We start from the raw sequence: 7,004 nt of genomic DNA on the forward strand, positions 1-7,004 counted from the left end.
GGCTGTCGCCAGACCAAATGGCAGAGCTACGAACTGAAGATGGTCGTCTCCTATCACGAAACGTAGAAAACGTTGGTGTTCTGTAGCAATCGGCACGTGGAGATAAGCATCTTTGATGTCTATTGATGCAAGGAAATCTCCTTGAGACATTGAGGCAATGACGGAGCGGAGGGATTCCATCCGGAACCGCCTGGCGTTCACATGCTTGTTGAGCAGTTTTAGGTCCAGAACAGGACGGAACGAGCCGTCCTTTTTTGGAACCACAAAGAGATTGGAGTAAAAACCTTGCCCTTGTTCCTGAAGAGGAACAGGGATCACCACTCCTTCTGCTCTTAGAGAGCCCACCGCCTGCAGAAGGGCATCTGCTCGGTCGGGATGTGGGGAAGTTCTGAAGAACCGAGGCGGAGGACGAGAACTGAACTCTATCCTGTACCCGTGAGACAAAATGTCTGTTACCCACCGGTCCTTGACCTGTGGCAGCCAAATGTCGCCAAAGCGGGAGAGCCTGCCACCGACCGAGGATGCGGAGGGAGGAGGCCGAAAGTCATGAGGCAGCCGCCTTGGAAGCGGTTCCTCCGGTTGCTTTCTTGGGGCGTGAGTGAGCCCGCCAGGAATCTGAGCTCCTTTGCTCCTTCTGAGTCCCTTTGGACGAGGAGAATTGGGCCTTGCCCGAGCCTCGAAAGGACCGAAATCTCGACTGCCACCTCCTCTGTTGAGGTTTGCTTGATCTGGGCTGGGGTAAGGAGGAGTCTTTACCCTTGGACTGTTTAATGATTTCCGCCAATTGCTCACCAAACAGTCTGTCTACAGATAATGGCAAGCTGGTTAAACATTTTTTGGAAGCAGAATCCGCTTTCCATTCCTTTAACCACAAGGCTCTGCGCAAAACCACAGAGTTGGCGGACGCCATTGAGGTACGGCTCGTAGAGTCCAGGACAGCGTTGATAGCGTAGGTCGCAAACGCAGACATTTGCGAAGTTAAGGACGCCACTTGCGGCACTGCTGGACGTATGATAGAGTCCACCTGTGCCAGACCAGCGGAAATAGCTTGGAGTGCCCACACGGCCGCGAATGCTGGAGCAAACGACGCGCCGATAGCTTCATAGACAGATTTCAACCAAAGGTCCATCTGTCTGTCATTGGCATCTTTAAGTGAAGCCCCATCCTCCACTGCAACTATGGATCTAGCCGCAAGCCTGGAGATTGGGGGATCCACCTTTGGACACTGGGTCCAGCGTTTGACCACGTCAGGGGGAAAGGGATAACGTGTATCCTTAAGACGTTTGGAGAAACGCTTGTCTGGATAAGCATGGTGTTTCTGGACTGATTCTCTGAAGTCAGCGTGGTCCAGAAAAGTACTCAGTTTACGCTTGGGATACCTGAAATGGAACTTCTCCTGCTGTGCAGCTGCCTCTTCTGCTGAAGGGGCTGGGGGAGAAATATCCAACAGTCTATTGATGGCCGCTATAAGGTTATTTACCATGGCGTCACCATCAGGAGTATCCAGATTGAGAGCGGTCTCAGGATTAGACTCCTGATCACCCTCCTCTGTCTCATCATACAGAGACTCGTCTCGCTGAGACCCTGACCAGCGTGATGACGTGGAGGGTCTCTCCCAGCGAGCTCGCTTAGGCTGCCTGGGACTGTCATCCGAGTCAGAGCCTTCAGCCTGAGATGCCTGGGACCCCCTAGAAGCACGGATTAGCTCCAACTGAGGGGGACCGGGGAACATTGACACAGCAGTGTCCATGGTCTGAGTAACTGGCCTGGCCTGCAAGGTCTCTAGGATTTTTGTCATAGTCACAGACATCTTGTCAGCAAAAACTGCAAACTCTGTCCCCGTCACCGGAACAGGGTTCACCGGTGACTCTGCCTGGGCCACTACCACCATAGACTCCGGCTGACGAAGTGGCACAGGGACCGAACATTGCACACAATGGGGGTCATTGGAACCTGCCGGTAGATCAGCCCCACAAGCGGCACAAGCAGCGTATACAGCCTGTTTCTTGGCACCCCTGCGTTTTGCGGATGACATGTTGTTGTCTCCTCAGAGCAATATAGGGTATACAGCCAAGAAGCGACCTTACAGTGCAATATATAGATATATATATGGTACAGAGAAAAAAGTACACCAATATAACACTGTGGCACTAGTGGGGCCAGCACTAATGTGCTGCTTACCGCCCGCTTAACGCGGGTGTGTGGTCGCCCGAATCCCTTGTCTGGGTCTCCCAGAGCCTGTGTCCGTTCCCCAGCCAGACTGCATGCAGGAATGGCTGCCGGCGTCCTGTGGAGAGGGGCGGGCCCTGGGTGTGTTCAGACGAAAAGCGGGAAACTTGCGTCCCACTGTGCCCAGTGAGAGGGCTGGAGTATGTAAATAAGACTCCAGCCCTCGGCGCTGACTATAGAACAGCGTCTCTCCCTTTCCCTGATTGACAGGGTGGGGGCGGGAACGAAGCGGAGCTAGGCCGCAAAAGCCGGGGACTAGATTTATAAGCGCCGCCGTCCGGTCGGCGCGAAGTCCCCGGCGCACCACAAGTCTCAGCCGCGCCGCCGCTCCAGGGGCGGCCGGCGCGGCGGTCCCACAACACAAGTCCCTCAGAGAAGCTGCAGTGACTGTAACCCCCGCGCGCAGCGCTACTGTCCCCGGCGCACTAGCACACCCAGCAAGTCTGGAGTGTGCGCGGCCTGTCCATACGGGGACACAGAGTACCTGAATGTTGCAGGGCTTGTCCCTGAACGGTACCCAGCTCCGTATCCAGCAGGGTTCTACGGGTCTGTGGATGGAGCCCGGCCTCAGGGCTTGGGGGCCGGTAAGATCCCACTTCCTCAGAGCCCCTCAGGGGGATGGGGAAGGAAAGCAGCATGTGGGCTCCAGCCTCCGTACCCGCAATGGGTACCTCAACCTTAACAAACACCGCCAATAGGAATGGGGTGAGAAGGGAGCATGCTGGGGGGCCCTATATGGGCCCTCTTTTCTTCCATCCGATATAGTCAGCAGCTACTGCTGACTAAACAGTGGAGCTATGCGTGGATGTCTGACCTCCTTCGCACAAAGCTTGAAAACTGAGCAGCCCGTGATCCCACGGGGGGTGTATAGCCAGAAGGGGAGGGGCCTTACACTTTTTAGTGTAATGCTTTGTGTGGCCTCCGGAGGCAGTAGCTATACACCCCAATCGTCTGGGTCTCCCAATGGAGCGCCGAAGAAAAGGAATTTACGGTAAGTAAACAAAATTCCCTTCTTTGTCGCTCCATTGGGAGACCCAGACAATTGGGACGTCCAAAAGCAGTCCCTGGGTGGGTAAAAGAATACCTCGATAAAAAGAGCCGAAACAACGGCCCCCTCTTACAGGTGGGCAACCGCCGCCTGAAGGACTCGCCTACCTAGGCTGGCATCTGCCGAAGCATAGGCATGCACCTGATAGTGTTTTCGTGAAAGTGTGCAGACTCGACCAGGTAGCCGCCTGACACACCTGCTGAGCCGTAGCCTGGTGCCGCAATGCCCAGGACGCACCCACGGCTCTGGTAGAATGGCTTTCGCCCTGAAGGAATCGGAAGCCCAGAAGAACGGTAGGCTTCAAAAATCGGTTCCTTGATCCACCGAGCCAAGGTTGACTTGGAAGCCTGCGACCCCTTACGCTGGCCAGCGACAAGGACAAAGAGCGCATCAGAGCGGCGCAGTGGCGCCGTGCGAGACACGTAGATCCGGAGTGCTCTCACTAGATCTAACAAATGCAAATCCTTTTCATATTGGTGAATTGGATGAGGGCAAAGTGAAGGTAAGGAGATATCCTGATTGAGATGAAAAGTGGACACCACCTTAGGGAGGAAGTCCGGGACCTGACGCAGAACCACCTTATCCTGGTGAAATACCAGGAAAGGGCCTTTGCATGACAGCGCTGCAAGCTCTGACACTCTACGGAGTGAAGTAACCGCCACTAGAAATGCCACCTTCTGCGAAAGACGCGATAGAGAGACATTCCCGCAGCGGCTCAAAAGGTGGGTTTTTGAAGAGCCCGTAGAACCATGTTGAGATCCCAGGGTTCCAGCGGACACTTGTAAGGTGGGACTATGTGGCAAACTCCCTGCAGGAACGTGCGGACCTGCGGAAGCCTGCTAGACGCTTTGAAAAAAGCACGGAAAGCGCCGAGACTTGACCTTTGAGAGAGCCGAGAGACAAACCCTTGTCCAATCCCGATTGAAGGAAGGAAAGAAACCTGGGTAAGGCAAACGGCCCAGGGGGAAAACCCCCTCTCAGAGCACCAGGCTAAGAAGATCCTCCAAGTTCTGTGATAGATCTTGGCTGAAGTAGGTTTCCTGGCCTGTCTCATAGTGGCAATGACATCTTGAGACAACCCTGAGGACGCTAAGAGCCAGGACTCAATGGCCACACAGTCAGGTTGAGGGCCGCAGAATTCAGATGGAAAAATGGCCCTTGAGATAGCAAGTCTGGTCGGTCTGGGAGCGCCCACGGTTGCCCCACCGTGAGATGCCACAGATCCGGGTACCACGACCGCCTCGGCCAATCTGGAGCGACGAGGATGGCGCGGCGGCAGTCGGACCTGATCTTGCGCAACACTCTGGGCAGCATTGCCAGAGGAGGGAATACATAAGGTAGTTGAAACTGCGACCAATCCTGAACTAAGGCGTCCGCCGCCAGAGCTCTGTGGTCCTGAGACCGTGCCATGAATGCCGGGAACTTGTTGTTGTGCCGAGACGCCATGAGATCGACGTCCGGCGTTCCCCAGCGGCAACAGATCTCTTGAAACACGTCCGGGTGGAGAGACCATTCCCCCGCGTCCATGCCCTGGCGACTGAGGAAGTCTGCTTCCCAGCTTTCTACGCCCGGAATGGGAACCGCGGAGATGGTGGAGGCTGTGGCTTCCGCCCACAGCAGAATCCGCCGGACTTCTTGGAAGGCTTGACGACTGCGAGTGCCGCCCTGGTGGTTGATGTACGCAACCGCCGTGGCGTTGTCCGACAGCATGCGGATCTGCCTGCCTTCGAGCCACCGATGGAACGCCTTGAGGGCTAGATACACTGCCCTTATCTCCAGAAACATTGATCTGAAGGGGAGGACTCTGTCGGAGTCCAGGTTCCCTGAGCCTTGTCTTAGTAAAGCGCTTGTCCGGAAAGTTCTGTGCTTCTGGACAGCCTCTCTGGAGTTAGAGTGATCGAAAAAACGCACTCCGTGTACATTTGGGAAACCTAAACTGGTGTTTCTCCCGCTGTGAAGCCGACTCCTCCATAGGAGAAGATGGGAAGAGCGGTCTAGCACTGGTTGATGGACGCTATAAATTCATTTACTATGGCGTCCCCTTCAGGTGTATCCAGATTGAGAGCAACGTCAGGGTCAGAGCCCTGAGCTGCGACCTCTGCTTCATTCTCCCGAGAGTCCTCAAGCTGAGACCCCGAACAGCGTGATGGAGTCGTGGAAGGTTCCCAGCGAGCCCGGTTAGCCTGTCTGAGGCCGCGGTCCGTGTCGGAGATCTCACCGTGGGATCTGGGTGTTACCCCAGGAGCCCCTTGTTGTACCGACCCAGAGGGGCCTGGGAGCGATGAACTCACAGCGCCCTGGCCCTGTGTTACCGTCTGGACTGCAAAGCTTCCAGTATCTTAGCAGCCCCTCTGTTCATAGACTGGGCCATGGCATGTGGAAGCGACTCAGAGTTGCTCAGTCAAACGTGCAAACTCTGTCCCTGCCATCTGTGCAGTGGAAACCGGTGGTACCACCTGAGCCGAGGGTCCCACCAGTGCCGGAGGCTCCGGCTGAGTGAGTGTCCCAGGGGCCAAACAATGATAGGTGGAACCTGCCGCAATATGGCCGCACAAGAGGTACAGGTTGCAAAGAAAGCCTGTGCCTTGGCACCCATACTGTTTGCGGACGACCTGCTGTTGTCACCTCTTAGTAATCAGCGAGGGTATATAGCCAAAGGCAAATAGTGCTGCCGAACAGTGAAATCATATACCTTATATATATATTATATATATATATTATATATATATATATATATATATATATATATATATATATATATATATATATATATATATATATATATATATATATATTATATATACATTATATATACATACACACACTTCGGCACCCAAGGGGGGCCAGCCCCCGATTGGGAAACTGGTGCCCCACAGTGCACAGTGAGGGGGGAGAAGGATACAAGTATGCTGCAGCCCTCACTGCCGACGTCCAGTCGGCCGTCCCGTCGTCACCCCTGACTGGCAGGCCCGGGAACGGGAGTATATGGTACTAGGCCGCAAGAGCCGGGGACTAAAGTTAAAAACGTGGCCGGCAAACAGGCGCGGTCGGCGCGGTAGTCCCGGTCTCACAAACCACACAGCAACCGCTGCGGCGTTTGTAACCCAGGTGCTGCATGCAGCGTCCCCAAAGGGGACACAGAGTACCTTATGGATGCAGGGCTCTGTCCCTGATCATGTCCAGTCTCCTGTCCGTCAGAATCCCTCAGGGGCTGCGGATGGAGCACGGTCCCAGTGCATGGCGACCGGTTAGGAACCCCCTCTCCCAGAGCTGCAGTATTCTGAGATCCTCCACCGGCAGAATCATACTGAGACCCATATAACAATGGCTGCCGGCGTTCCGAGGGGAGGAGGGAGCCAAGGGCGGAACCACAAAGGTGCGGGAATCTGTGCCCCATAGTGATCAGTGAGGGGGGAGGAGGACAGCGAAGTGTGCTCCAGCCCTCACTGTCGGCGTTATAACGACCGTCCCGCCCTTCCCCCTGACTGGCAGGCCCAGGGGCGGGAGTTCAATACACTAGGCCGCAAAAGCCGGGGACTAAAGTAAAAACCGCGGCCGGCAAACAGGCACGGTCGGCGCGGTAGTCCCGGTGAAAAAAACCACACCGCAGTCGCTGCAGCGTCTGAGGCCCAGGTGCTTCATGCACCGTCCCAAAGGGGGACACAGAGTACCTGTAGATGCAGGGTCCTTCCCTGACGATACTCCGTCTCCTGTCCAACAGATTCCC

Source organism: Anomaloglossus baeobatrachus, unplaced genomic scaffold, assembly GCF_048569485.1.
Source record: "Anomaloglossus baeobatrachus isolate aAnoBae1 unplaced genomic scaffold, aAnoBae1.hap1 Scaffold_677, whole genome shotgun sequence".
Taxonomy (NCBI): Eukaryota; Metazoa; Chordata; class Amphibia; order Anura; family Aromobatidae; genus Anomaloglossus; species Anomaloglossus baeobatrachus.